Source organism: Clytia hemisphaerica, unplaced genomic scaffold (assembly GCF_902728285.1).
Source record: "Clytia hemisphaerica strain Z4C2 unplaced genomic scaffold, Clytia hemisphaerica genome assembly, whole genome shotgun sequence".
NCBI classification, from domain to species: Eukaryota; Metazoa; Cnidaria; class Hydrozoa; order Leptothecata; family Clytiidae; genus Clytia; species Clytia hemisphaerica.
This window is the reverse complement of record NW_027104433.1, coordinates 1798533-1813539: the sequence shown is the minus strand read 5'-3', so window position 1 is coordinate 1813539 and position 15007 is coordinate 1798533. Positions and strand designations below refer to the sequence as shown.

At 40.5% G+C, this 15007-nt stretch overlaps 1 pseudogene; it reads right to left on the bottom strand.

Moving 5' to 3' along the window:
- Window positions 1–11971: 11971 nt before the first annotated feature.
- On the bottom strand, window positions 11972–14660 carry LOC136820626 (uncharacterized; annotated as a pseudogene).
- Between the last annotated feature and the right edge of the window lie 347 nt (window positions 14661–15007).

The window sequence follows — 15007 nt, the reverse complement described above, 5'->3', positions numbered from 1 at the left end:
AAAATTTTCCGCTTTGGAAAGTGAATGAGGACCTAATCGAAAGTAAATTTTCTCGCTTTACCAGACTACTAACAAACAAACATTCGAAAGGAATATCAGATAAACGAGACAACCGAAACTGACCTGAAGAAACTTTCGCTCGCTGTTCTTTGTTTTTTTTTACGGTGTTGTTACGTCCACGGCAGGTTATTTTTAACCTGCCGGGAACCTAACCTCGGTTATATAGACGTGGTTAGGTTCACGGCAGGTTTGAAAATTCCTTGGAAAAATTCCTAACTTTTTAAAAAAGTGTTGCCGAATCTGCCGTGGACTTAACCATGTCTATATAAGCGAGGTTAGGTTCACGGCAGATTAGAAAATCAGTCTGCCGGGAACCTAACAATATCTATAAGCGAGGTTAGTTTCACGGCAGATTCAAACATCAGTCTGCCGGGAACTTAAGCATGCCGTGAATATAGCAATCAATCTGCCGGGAACGCAACAATATCTATATAGATGATGTTAGGTTCACGGCAGATTCAATATCAATCTCTGCCGGGAACCAACAATATCTATATAGGCGAGGTTAGGTTCCACGGCAAATTCAAAATCAATCTGCCGGGAACCTAACAATATCTATATAGGCGAGGTTAGGTTCACGGCAGATTCAAACATCAGTCTGCCGGGAACTTAAGCATGCCGTGATTATAGCAATCAATCTGCCGGGAACGCAACAATATCTATATAGATGATGTTAGGTTCACGGCAGATTCAATAATCAATCTGCCGGGAACGCAACAATATCTATATAGATGAGGTTAGGCTCACGGCAGATTCAAAAATCAATCTGCCGGGAACCTAACAATATCTATATAGGCGAGGTTAGGTTCACGGCAGATTCAAACATCAGTCCTGCCGGGAACTTAAGCATGCCGTGAATATAGCAATCAATCTGCCGGGAACCCAACAATATCTATATAGGCGAGGTTAGGTTCACGGCAGATTCAAACATCAGTCTGCCGGGAACTTAAGCATGCCGTGAATATAGCAATCAATCTGCCGGGAACGCAACAATATCTATATAGATGAGGTTAGGCTCACGGCAGATTCAAAAATCAATCTGCCGGGAACGCAACAATATCTATATAGATGAGGTTAGGCTGACGGCAGATTCAAAAATCAATCTGCCGGGAACGCAACAATATCTATATAGATGAGGTTAGGCTCACGGCAGATTCAAAAATCAATCTGCCGGGAACCTAACAATATCTATATAGATGAGGTTAGGCTCACGGCAGATTCAAAAATCAATCTGGCGGGAACGCAACAATATCTATATAGATGAGGTAAAGCTCACGGCAGATTCAAAAATCAATCTGCCGGGAACCTAACAATATCTATATAGGCGAGGTTAGGTTCACGGCAGATTCAAAAATCAATCTGCCGGGAACCTAACAATATCTATATAGGCGAGGTTAGGTTCACGGCAGATTCAAACATCAGTCTGCCGGGAACTTAAGCATGCCGTGAATATAGCAATCAATCTGCCGGGAACGCAACAATATCTATATAGATGATGTTAGGTTCACGGCAGATTCAATAATCAATCTGCCGGGAACCCAACAATATCTATATAGGCGGGGTTAGGTTCACGGCAGATTCAAACATCAGTCTGCCGGGAACTTAAGCATGCCGTGAATATAGCAATCAATCTGCCGGGAACCCAACAATATCTATATAGGCGAGGTTAGGTTCACGGCAGATTCAAACATCAGTCTGCCGGGAACTTAAGCATGCCGTGAATATAGCAATCAATCTGCCGGGAACGCAACAATATCTATATAGATGAGGTTAGGCTCACGGCAGATTCAAAAATCAATCTGCCGGGAACGCAACAATATCTATATAGATGAGGTTAGGCTCACGGCAGATTCAAAAATCAATCTGCCGGGAACCTAACAATATCTATATAGATGAGGTTAGGCTCACGGCAGATTCAAAAATCAATCTGCGGGAACGCAACAATATCTATATAGATGAGGTTTCACGGCAGATTCAAAAATCAATCTGCCGGGAACCTAACAATATCTATATAGGCGAGGTTAGGCTCACGGCAGATTCAAAAATCAATCTGCCGGGAACGCAACAATATCTATATAATGAGGTTAGGTTCACGGCAGATTCAAAATCAATCTGCCGGGAACCTAACAATATCTATATAGGCGAGGTTAGGTTCACGGCAGATTCAAACATCAGTCTGCCGGGAACTTAACAATATCTATATAGGCGAGGTTAGGTTCATGGCAGATTCAAACATCAGTCTGCCGGGAACTTAAGCATGCCGTGAATATAGCAATCAATCTGCCGGGAACGCAACAATATCTATATAGATGATGTTAGGTTCACGGCAGATTGATTTTTGAATCTGCCGGGAACCCAAAATATCTATATAGGCGAGGTTAGGTTCACGGCAGATTCAAACATCAGTCTGCCGGGAACTTAAGCATGCCGTGAATATAGCAATCAATCTGCCGGGAACGCAACAATATCTATATAGATGAGGTTAGGTTCACGGCAGATTCAAAAATCAATCTGCCGGGAACGCAACAATATGTATATAGGCCAGATTAGGTTCACGGCAGATTAAAAAATCAGTCTGCCGGGAACTTAAGCATGCCGTGAATATAGCAATCAATCTGCCGGGAACGCAGCAATATCTATATAGATGAGGTTAGGCTAGGGAACCTAACAATATCTATAAGCGAGGTTAGGTTCACGGCAGATTCAAACATCAATCTGCCGGGAACCTAACAATATCTATAAGCGAGGTTCACGGCAGTACCAAAAATCAATCTGCCGGGAACGCAACAATATCTATGTAGGCGAGGTTAGGTTCACGGCAGATTCAAAAATCAATCTGCCGTGGACTTAGCCATGTTTATATAGGCGAGGTTAGGTTCACGACAGATTCAAACATCAGTATCTGCTAGGAGCTTAAGCATGCCGTGAATTTAGGTATCAATATCTAAATATGGTGTGAAATCTGCTGGGATTGCAGGGTTTTAAAGAGACTTGGTCAGGTTCACACGGCAGATTCAAAAATTAGTCTGCCAGGTACGCAAACATATCTTTATAGGCGGTGACGTTAGGTTTACGGCAAATTTATAATCATATCCCTATAGACGAGTCATCGTCCATAGGGGGGGGGGGGGGGTATTGGAAAAAATCTCAAAAATTAATGAGCGGGGGAAGGGGGCTGGAATAAGAATGTCCTTGGTGGAAAATTTTCGAAATATTAATTAGCGGGTGGACGGCTATTAGGCACCTGAGAGTAGGTATTTTTAATCGTCAACCTTTTTAAATTGGTACCTGAAACAGTTATAATACTTTTGGAAGGATAAATGGGATTGAGACTGAAAAACTCAGTTGTAAATTAGTTAAGATATAAGCCTATGGGAATTGCGGCCGATTCTAGTTCATTTAATAATTTTTGAGCGTTTGCAAGCTTAGAACTGTAGTAAAAGTATCAGTGAGATAATTTGCTGGGCTACGAAGCCGCAGTATTTATGTTCAAGAAGAAAACCACAATGTGAGATTTTATCAACAGAAACACGCATGATGTAATCTACAACTAAAATAAAAAGAAACGGGGCGAGGGTATCACCTTGCAAGATACCTGCTAAGATGGGAAAAGTATTTATCTCACAGTCTTGCGTCTTCTTGATGGAAGATTTGTTGTCTGTATAAAGAAGCTTGATGGCATTAATAAAAAGATTAGATGTTATAGACGAGTACTGTACTCTCTCACTTGCCAAGGTAACCCCCTTCGGGAAAGGATGCTGCCAAAACTGTGTGTTGTGAATTTCTTAAGTTCGACTTATGCAGAGTATAATACTGTACTGAAGTACCATCTTATATTAGCTCTTTTATCATAAACCGTGTGGTATAAAATATATACAATCAAAAGGCTATATAGCTATGTACATTGGAGGTTGTTTTTCTAAAAAATATGGAGTAAATAATGCAACTAGCCTAAGTTAAAAACTTAAATAAGCCAAAAAGGCCGTAGAAAAAGGATACAAAACACAAACAAGGTAGAAAGGCTGGCTCAAAAGAATGAGTGTACCCAGCCAATTGTTTTTATTGATAATTCTTATCAAAGAAGTTTTCGAATAACAACAAAATAATTTAAATTGCTGCCTTCGTGAAGCAAATGAACGAACTTTTGACATAATAAACATTACACGTTAGGCTAATCATTTCTAAATCTAAAAATCCGAAAATCGTAAAGGATAAAACTGATCATCAACCTGATGTTGTGAAGATGAGAATTTTATCTGGGGAGCTTACACTGGCTTACAAAATATAAAGCTTACTAAAATAAGAACAATTGCGTCACAGACATTTTAGTTGGACATTTCGTTTACAAGACTTCAACTCGATAATAACAATTGCAACAGTCCTGTAATGATAACCACATATTTATAAAGCTCGAAGGGCTAGATATCGTGCTTTAAGCTTTTTCCAAGTAAAAAAAAATGAAGATCGCAAAAAATATTGTTGCTATTGTTTTCGAAAAGCCGCAAAGCTTCTGATTTGTCAAGTGCTTAAATTATATAAAAATGTCACGTCACGTGTCAGGATTTCCTATCGAAATACGGCACACTTTTCAGCCTAAGCACGCCATCTAGCCATTCAGGCTTTATAAATATGTGATAATAACCAACATCCGAAATTTACTTAATCGCTTTATAGAGTAAATCCTTTCTCTTTGAGAAGTACAATCTCTTCTTCTGTAAGAGGATTTACATTTTCCGCCAACACAATAGGACCATTCGATTTTTCGGCACATTCGATATGATAATGAACGTCAGCCAAAACAAAGTCGCTTTCGTCGGCTGATGACCAATGTTTAGACCGTTTCGGTCTGCGCTCCTTCTTCATAAAGATTAGGTTATGTGGTGACGTTAAAGGCAAGTCGGAGATCTGCCCTTTCGTGCATCCTTTTCTTTTCTTCCCGCAAACTTTGATCTTTTTGTTCATTCGTCGTTTCAAAAGAAGCTGTCCGGGTTTTTAACGAATGTTTAACTGCTACTTTTATTTCCTAAGGAAAATAGAGAAAATATAATAGCAAAGAAACAGTTATCATCACCGCCGATACACCCCAGGAGAGGTTATTGGGGTTTGCCTGAAAACAGATGTGTTCTATTTTTTTTGGGACACTATAAGCGGCACATAACCGTACGCTTAATTCCTCTGGTAACCCATCCTCGCCCTCCAACGGGGATAGAGCACTTGAAAGCAAGTGCCGCTGATTATTAGAAACAATAATTTTTTTATGACGGAGCAATGGGAAAAATTTTAGAAATAATCTGATAGAAAGATTCGATAATGTGTTAGAGTAGGGTTACATCTAAGGAGAGAATCGATTAAAAAAAACACAATAAAAAGAGCACGATTTCTTTTTGATTTATATAACGATGGTAATTATCTATTCATAATGTAAAAAGAAATAAATGTCATCATAAAAATCTGCTACACACAAATTTTCCGCCCTTTAATCTACGCTAGTGTGATGTTTCTGGTTTAATTAACTCAATTATTGCACGACGCGAAAAAATTCCCGATTCGAGCTCGAGGTTCACAAACATCTAGGTAGAGCTTCAAATTTTAAATGACATAAATCACCTTATCACAATCGAAGGACATATCCTTGGATGATTCGTCCGATCCAAGACATAAGAGGTGGAACCATCTTTTTGGCTTGCAGTTTTCACATTCAATCTGAAAGTGATTGTTTAAAAATAATCACCTTAGATATCTCATCTAGAAGATTTAAATCACACACGACAGTGTATTTTAAAAAGGAGTTATAACACCCATACCATTTGGTATGAGCCGGAATTTCAAACTGATAGATGAATCGATCTAAGAGATATTTTTTGACTTCGACCTCCCTTAAAAGATATCTGACATTTTTTTGAACAATGAAGAATGTCGTGGATAATGGATGTTCGAGCTGTTACAGAAATGTGAAAAGTTATAAACATACCCATTTCGTGCGTTTGGGAACACTTGAAAAATTACATCTTGGTGGATCATTTCTACCACATATCCTACATATCCGTTTGGTCCAAGTTCCATAACCTATTAGAATCGACCGAACAAACTAGGTAAGAAACATCAAAACAACAGTAATGAAAAACGTAACACCTTCCCTCTAAAACATTTTTGTGTTAGTGGACGAGCTGACCCATATCATGTAATGTCAGTGTACCCGATAAACAAAAAACGGTTAAAAGACCCTTCAGAGTTTTAATAAAAAGTTTTAATAAAACTCTGTGTGTGAATATAAGTTAGCTTGAAAATGGTGGATAGAAGCACTGTTTGGAAAAAAAGAGCCTAAAATCATACCTCCACTGCGGAGAAGTTGCGACCCAATTCTTTGACGGTACGCAAATACGTCTTTTAACTCAAAATTTGACGGTAATGTCCTACTCTGGAGGAATGATTCTAAAAACTGGAAAGATAAATTAACATCACGGAGTGGGGGTACTTAGGCAAAAATGGGTGCTGGGTATGCGCTGACCTCTCTAAGGGTTACAAAAATCAGAAATTTCAAATCAATTCCTATAAGGGTTGGGAAATTCAACATTTTTTTAATTTTTTTTTAATTTCGAGAGTAAATAGTAAAATTCTATCTAAGGGTGACTTCTTCTCTAAAATTTGGACTCTAAGGTTTGGTTTTTGGAGGTCTCGTCCGCACATACCCCTCAACCGCCAACCCTAGTACCCCCCGCCCTTTCGAGATTATCATGAAGAAAGTCCCTATGAGGACTCAAGCAAGAAAGGTGGTGTATTGAAAAAAAGTCTGTCTTAAAAGTATGTGGATACTTTAGTTTTTTGAGCATTTTCTCGGGACCCATTTATGCTATGCTAGAAAGTTATACACCGTTGGAAAGATATTTTCAGAATAATAATAGAATATGGAGAATAATTTAAACGAAGAATCTTGATTTTATTCTTTTTCATCTTTCAATTTTTCAAAAAAAAATTTTCTTTAGATTAGTCTTTTTGAAAATATGTTTCCAACGGTGTATTATAACTTTCTAATATAGCATGAATAGGTGCTGATAAATCATAAAACTAAGATGTTCACATACTTTTGAGACATATTTTAGTTAGCTTGATGATAACTTGATAATTTTGAAGAAGAAACTATACATCTAGACATTTTGAAAATAATTTTGGTCCACTAACTACAACTTAATTAAAGTATACCATAGGTAAGTTGTACTATCTCAGATAAAAAAGGGGTGGTGTTGTCGACAAATGGACGTTTGTTTAACCAGGTCGAGCTGGCTAGGTGGCTTTGCACAAAAATGCAAACACTCAAGCAAATTACCTTCAGACAGAAAACACACCACACGAGACAGCATCCTCTTGAATTGCATGTTGCTGCGAATATATTGTCCAAGGAGTGGATTCTTTGAAGTTCAAAGCCATTATCGATCTAAAAAAAAGTCATTCTTTATTACTCACTAGGAAAAAATGAGAAATTTTCAATCTTCAAACGCTCTTGTGCTTAGTAGTACTTGCTTGCTGGGTACAAATTTTCAGCACGGATTTTTATAAAGCTCAGTGAATACACCATCTCTCTTTAGAATGAAACAGACTAAGTTAACATAACTCAACTCTCATGGTCAACACGTTCTCCATTTTGAGGCCTATAAACAATGTAACAAGATAGTGAACTTGCAAATGATATTTACAGGAAAAAAAGGCATGTTTAAGATTTTTAGGTAGGCAATAATCAGAGAAAGTCTCTTACGAAAGACAGAACAGCTTGTTAAATACCACAAACCATAAAATACTAACTGAGAAACTGTCTAATATTTATAAACAAAACCTACTCCCATGTCCTGACAATATTTTGTTGTTCAATTGTTCCTTCACCAAGTGGGTTAGCCAACCAAAGTTGCTTTTGTTTTGGAAATATAAGCTACAAAGATAAAGAAAGATAGAGATTTTCAAAAACACATTTCATTATCAAAAATCGAAAATCGAAATCATTTTTTTATTGGAAACAAATTGTTAGCATTTTTAAACTCAAGCATTTCATCACCATAGAATGAAAAATTTCATTCTTACCAATAGATTCCAATGATCGTTAGTGTTGTATATCCCAAAGACAGTTTCATTTTCACGAAGAACAGCCTGAAAATTTTGATGAAAATTACTTATTAGAATATGTCTTTTGCATTCTTTTGACACATTCCTTATAAAGGAAGATGACGAGGAAAAAAAATTCATTGAGAAGATTAAAGGGAATCTGATACATCTCCTTTATTAAAATACTACACTGAATTTATAAATTCCAGATTAGCTAGGTACTGGACTACTCTATACCTCTTGGGCTAAAAGTTGCCTTGGATGATGAATTATTTTCAAGAGTCAAACGTACCTTGACGCCATCAGGCAATTTATAAGTGGATGGAAAAGTCGAAATAGCTTGACCCAACACTGTGCAATCGATTAAACCAACATTACTTTCGCCCTGTGTATATGAAAGGTTTCATGTATACTTGATCATGAATTTGGAGCTTATGGTGGTACTGACAAAATTAAATTCAGTATTATTTGAATATCTCCTTGAGTGCATTATTTTAAGGCTTAAAATTCGTTTAAAAATTTCGTAAATGAAGATGAAAAGTGAAGAAGAAAATTATTTTTTCCGGCGAGGTATTCCTTTTTGATAAATCTTGTCTCTTCTCAGAGCAAGGAGTCAAAATGTGCGGACTATCATTTTAAGAACAGACTTAAGATAAAAAAACTTACATGGATGCTCAGTAAATGCAAAATGAAGCCATGTATGATGTTGTCCTTAAGTTTCCCCTTGGCGAGGGCTTTTAAGTCGACGTCTTTGACCTCGATTGCTCCCGTTTAAAAAAAATGACGAATTTGAAATAAATTTTGGTCGGCTAATTAAACCTCGACATTTTTTTCCCGATAAAGGTTTTTTTTGGTACTTCTTTGAAGTATCCAGAAATTAGTCAAAGTGACCATCTTGTTTCAAATTGGAATATTTTTATATTTTCTTCGTATTGTTGCTTTCAAATAAGTGTAAGAAAAAGTAGCTCTGGTCAACGCCTTTGAGAAAAAAGAAACATTTTATTTCAATTTAGGAGAATATTTTTGCATTTCTATTGTTGCAATTTGTTGCTTTCAAATTAGTGTGAATTGGAAAATTTCGAAGAGGGTGCTTCCTAATCCGAGTTAATGTCCCTCTCCTCAAACCGAACTTGTTTAACAAGTTTTACAATTTGTACTTCTCGGGTCATAAGGAGTTTGTATTTTTGCGACAAAGAATAAGGGTAGTGGTTTATAAATAATCAAAATTCAAATATCTTTATATATCAGGTCATTCTATCCAAAGCACATTTCAGCTTGTGTTGTACGTTCGAGCACTCCTGAAAAAAGAAAAAAAGTCTACATTTATTCGAATGCCCACTATACAAAAAGAACGCGAAGAAAAATCAAATTGCGTCATACCACCTAAGGGTGAAGAATGTCTTATTCATATGTTTTTTTATAGTAACTATGAATGTTAATCTAAAGAACAAGAGAAAGATATATACATGACATAAAATCCTATATCCCCCCATGTTGAAAGCATATAAGATGAGATCAACACCCGTTGAGACCATGTAAGATGATGTCAACATAAGAAAAAAAAATAACACATATCATGTCATTGTTCTACCCGTACGCCAGGTAAACTGTCAATAATGACGTGCAAGACGTCAAGCAACAAGGAGTGTCCCTCAGAAATGAAACAAAGCTAGCGAGTAAATCATGAACGTTAACGTGTCAGATCGCAAAGGATCGTTCGTAATAACAAACAAATATAACTCGCGTAAATAACCAAATCATCAATGTAGTTCAAGACCAGGTTCCACTCTCTGGTTCATATCTTAGGGGTGGTCTTGTTGTACGACGGGGACGAGACAATGCGACTGAATCCCCGTTGGGTGGAGTTACAGTTCTCCTATCACCCTCGGTTTGAATGTTAGAGGGTGGTGAATCACTCACAATCGTCGGTGAAGAATCTTGGTCACCCTCAATAAACGTGGAAAGTGGTACAGAAGTCGTGGTTTCTGCCGTGATCGGGACAGGTACCTCCGAGGTTCTATGCAATGGTTGACGTAGTGGCGGGCTGTCAACTCTCATAGGTGTTGTGGGTCGAGCGATGGTCGAAGTGATCGGTGTAAAATTTGCGTAGGAAATCGACGGTTTCGTAGAGTGACACGACGGGAACCATCAACCTTGACAACGTATTGTCGTGATCTTTAACCTCGACGACGACACCCGATCTATCCCATTTTGTAGGATGGTTTCCATGTTGATTCTGGACAAGGACGTAGTCGCCAACGAGCAACGGTCGTAGTTGGCGGGAAGATCGGTTCAAGCGTTCTGATGACCGTGAAAACCGAGTGAGCATCGCCTCCTCTTTCTTGCTCCAAGCGTCACGCCATGTTGGACGGATGGAGGGGTTGGTGTACATCGGGAGACGATTTACGAAGGAGAAAGCGTCCCGTAACGGCTTGTCAAAGATAATTTCAGCGGGGCTGATCTTGCAGTCGGTGTCGGGTGTGTTCCTCATCTGAAGGAGAGCACGTAGGAAACGATCGTTGTCAAGAGAACCGTTCGGGTCGATATTCTCCGTGAGAAGACGTTTGCACTTCTTAACCGCTACCTCTGCGCGACCGTTGGACTGGGGAAAGTAAGCCGATGAAATACGGTGACTCACTCCCCATTTCTTCAAGAACAATTCAGTTTCATGTGCGGAGAATTCTGGGCCGCCATCACTCGACAGCTCCTCAGGTACACCGAATGTGGCGAAAAGAGAGCGTAACGCAGTGATGAGTCCCTTGGCACCAGATTTATTGCTACCGTGTAGCGAACGATAAACTTCAACCCATCCAGATAGTCGATCTCCGGCGAGTAAATAGTGGGAACCAGCATAAGAGAAGAAGTCAGCGAATATCATCTCGAATGGAGTGGACGGTGTCGATGGTGGGGCTGCAGGCATGGCCGCTTGGGATGGAGCATTTCGGTTGCATTGGGTACAGTTGGCACGTGTTGCACTGATATCTCTTGACATACCGGGCCAGAAGACAGTGGATTGAGCTCTGGATGACATGGCAGATACTCCTTGGTGTGCTGAGTGAAGTATCGAAAGGACGGTTTCGCGAAGAGATGGTGGAACAACAACCCGATCTTGATAAAGCAATACATCATCCAATATGTAGAGAGACTCGCGATATCGCCAGTACTCGGATATTGTGGCAATTTTCGTCAGGTTGGATTTCCTCGAAGCCAGACTGTATGTGCTTCAGCAGGAGGGAAAGCGATGGATCTTTAGCTGTCTCAACAATGATCTGGTCCCAGCTCATGTTGAAGGTAGCGTTGGTATCAGCACGAATGGCCGCATTAATGGCATCTTCTACCTGGTCAGCAAAAGTCAATAATCCAATGACAGCCGATGGATAGCGTGACGTGGCTTCGGATGCAAGGTTCGTTTTCCCTGGTAGATGATAAATCTTGAAGGACCATGGCAGTGTTCGCTGTTTCAGCCGAAAAATTCTATCGTTCGTAATCTCGTCGAGCGTTCGATCTCCGAGGATCTTCACCAAAGGCTAATGGTCGGTTACAACGATAAGCGAGGGGCAGCCCTGTGTGAAATACTTGGACTGTTCGAGCGACCAAGCGACAGCTAATGCCTCACCTTCGACAGGTGCGTAGCGTTGTTGTGTTGTTGACAAGAAACGAGATCCTGCAAGTACAATCCGCCATCCTAGTTTGCAGCAATCTGGTGTATCGGTTGGACATTCACAATGTTGCTGATAGAGGAAATAGCCGATACCTTTACGGGACCAGTCAGGACGGATACAGGTCTTGCGGGTAGGGTCGAAAATGGTAACACCTTCGTTTATGGCTTGGATGATCGACTCCTTGGATTGTCGGAAAGCAAGATCGAGCTCGGGAGACCACTGAAATTGTACACGTGGACTGAGGAAAGGTCTGAAGGGTTCCATATAATCACGTAGTTGGGCGTTAATTTGACACTTGGTTTACAAGACCGAACCAGCTGCGGATGTCGGTTGATTGATTTCGGTGTCGGAAAATTACGTATTGCATCAGTGTATTTCGGGAGTGGTTCAATGGACGTATCTGTAATTCGGAAACCTGCAAAGTCCACAGTACGTTGGGCAAATTGAAACTTGTCTGGGTTCATCGTAATTCCTGCTCTACCAGACGTGGTAAGCATTTCTAAGGCTCTCCACCAATGTTCCCTGAGAGAATCGTCATAATGAAGAACGTCGTCAGTGACACGCTCCTTCCTTTCAAAGTCCGATAGTATCTGATCAAATCGGCGGTTGTATCCGTCGCCGGACCCGGAGAACCCTTGGGGTGTAGCACGATACCTCCAACGACCGTAGGGTGTAATGAACGTGGTTAGATGCTTGTCTGACTCGCGAAGAGGGACGCTATGGAAGCCGTTCCATGCGTCGTTTACGGTCTTCCAGGTGTTGGGTGGTACACGTCTAGCAGCCTGGAATGGAGATGCAGTGGGGAAAGTTTCTCGTTGGCAATGTTTGTTCAGAGGAGATAAATCAACAGTCCTCCTGGGGGAGCCGTCATGTTTTCGTGTGACGACCATGCGGTGGCACCATGACACTGGTTCACCATATGGCACTTTTTCAATAACGCCAAGTGCCTCGTCTCTCAAAAGGTCCTTGTGCACTTGGTCTTGCCAATGGATTGGGATGCTTGCAGGAGTGTGAACGGCTTTGGGAATTGCGTTCTCCTTCAAGTGGATTTCAACAGGTGGCCCCTCTATTTTCTCGAGGGTCTGATGAGGACAGGTGTTAAAAGTGGAAGAAGCGAAATGTTCTAGAATCCACTTTTTCATCTTGTCATTGTTTTCAGGCACGCAATCAAACGGTAACTCTTTGGGCATTTCTGGAACGGGTGTGCGAGTACGACAGGAGCAACTCTTTTCCTTGATGGAATCGATATCAACGGTGCTCGTGGTGTGACCAACTTGATCGATCGATGACAACGGTTTAATGGAAGGAAAGTCTCTCGGGACTATACCCAGTTCCATCATGTTCTCCAGCGAAAGGTAGAATCCCTGTGCCTGCCGACTGATATAAACCATAGTGGAGCAGGACTGCTTGGAGCCGTCTGATGCGACACCCTCTAATCGAACGCAAGCAGCTCCTTCAACGGTTATGGGTGACTTGTTTGCAGCCATGAGGTTGATGTTAACGGGAATCAAATCATTTTTCGTGAAGCCAAGTGACTCGAATTCTTTCAGCGACCAAAGACAAGACTGAGCACCGGTATCGGCCAGTGCTGTGATTTTGGTAGGAGCGACGTTAGGGCATCTTTTACTGAACTGTTTATAATCAGATAACAGAACAGATAATAAGAGTTCTACCCTAGGGTGATTTTTGAACTTCGACTTCCGCCACTGGCCCTTGGTAAATATACTGTGAGGTGAAGCAATTGCATTTTGGTTGGCAACAGAAGTGGGATCTGATCCTGCAGTGGTGATTCCTGATACTTGACTAAACATGGTACCAACACCGGCAGTATTTGATGCGTCTGGCTTGGTCGGCGGATTGGAATTGGTTTTATCTTGGCGACGTTGGATACGGTAACATTCGATGCAGAGCTTATGAGGTTTCTCATTGCGACCATTTCGACCTTCAATGAAACGCAGGAATGGCTTCTGGCATCCAGGGCAAGGAACAGGAATGTCGGTCTGAGGTGTTTCGACTTGTTTCGACCTGTTGCGACGATAGGAAGAGGATGATACACTCCCAACTGGCAGGGGAAGCGCATCGCGTGCCATCTCCTTGCTTTCAACAAGTGCGATAATGTCATTGATAGGTGTATCTAGTATGTCTTTCACACCTAGTATCTCTCGACGAATATCAGAATCTACAATACCCGCTATCAAAATATCTCTAATAATTGAATCCGTGAAATCAACAGTGTTATTGCAGGTACATTTCGTCTTATAATTACAAGTCACTGCCTTTCCTCTGACACGAGAGGCAAATATACGAAATTGTTCATCACGCTGTTGAGTCATGTTCATCAGCTCGGTCCTGGTGACACAAGTGGCAACAGCAACAACGGCAAGTGATCTCATTAGCGCCAAAAGTTCATTAGTGGGACGATTCATAATTCCCGGATTCGAGCGAAGAAGACATCTCCAAGTGCATGGCTGGCACATTGGAACAGTTGAGTCGAGCAATCATTTGGGTCAAGACCCGATCCATTCACAAATGCATCCCAGCGGTGAATAAATAAGTTCCAATCCTCCTGGTTGAGGCCGCTATCCACTTTGGGCCGATCCAACTTTGGTCCAGGGGTGACAGGTGTGCGACCACCCATATGAATCGTGCTGTGTGCAGAAAGAAGGGTGCATGCGACATTCTCTGATGATCCCGCTGGTGTCTTGTAGTTACAACCAGGGATTGGACATTGCAATTCATCCATTAGAATAAGATTAACATGAAGAATGTCTTATTCATATGTTTTTTTATAGTAACTATGAATGTTAATCTAAAGAACAAGAGAAAGATATATACATGACATAAAATCCTATAAAGGGGAAACCCCGTAAAGTATAAATTGTGCGTGTGACCATGCAGCGTTTTTCTACTTAGTAAGTTAGGCCCTGATTTTGTTTTCATGTCGGAAATTCTGTTCAAGCGAGATTTCGGCTTGTTATCATTACCTCGCCAAACATATGTGAGCTGTAAGTAAGGAGGTTCGCTGCCACTGAGAATACTACTACATAATTCAAAAAAAAATTGGACAGTAGGTTTTTTTCTGATACTCGTAACTCTTTCTGTGTTTATTTTCATGACAGCACATTTTAATGTATTTGCATTTTTACGGAAAGAAAATGATGTCATCCAAAATTTTTAAAACATTTTTAATGAAA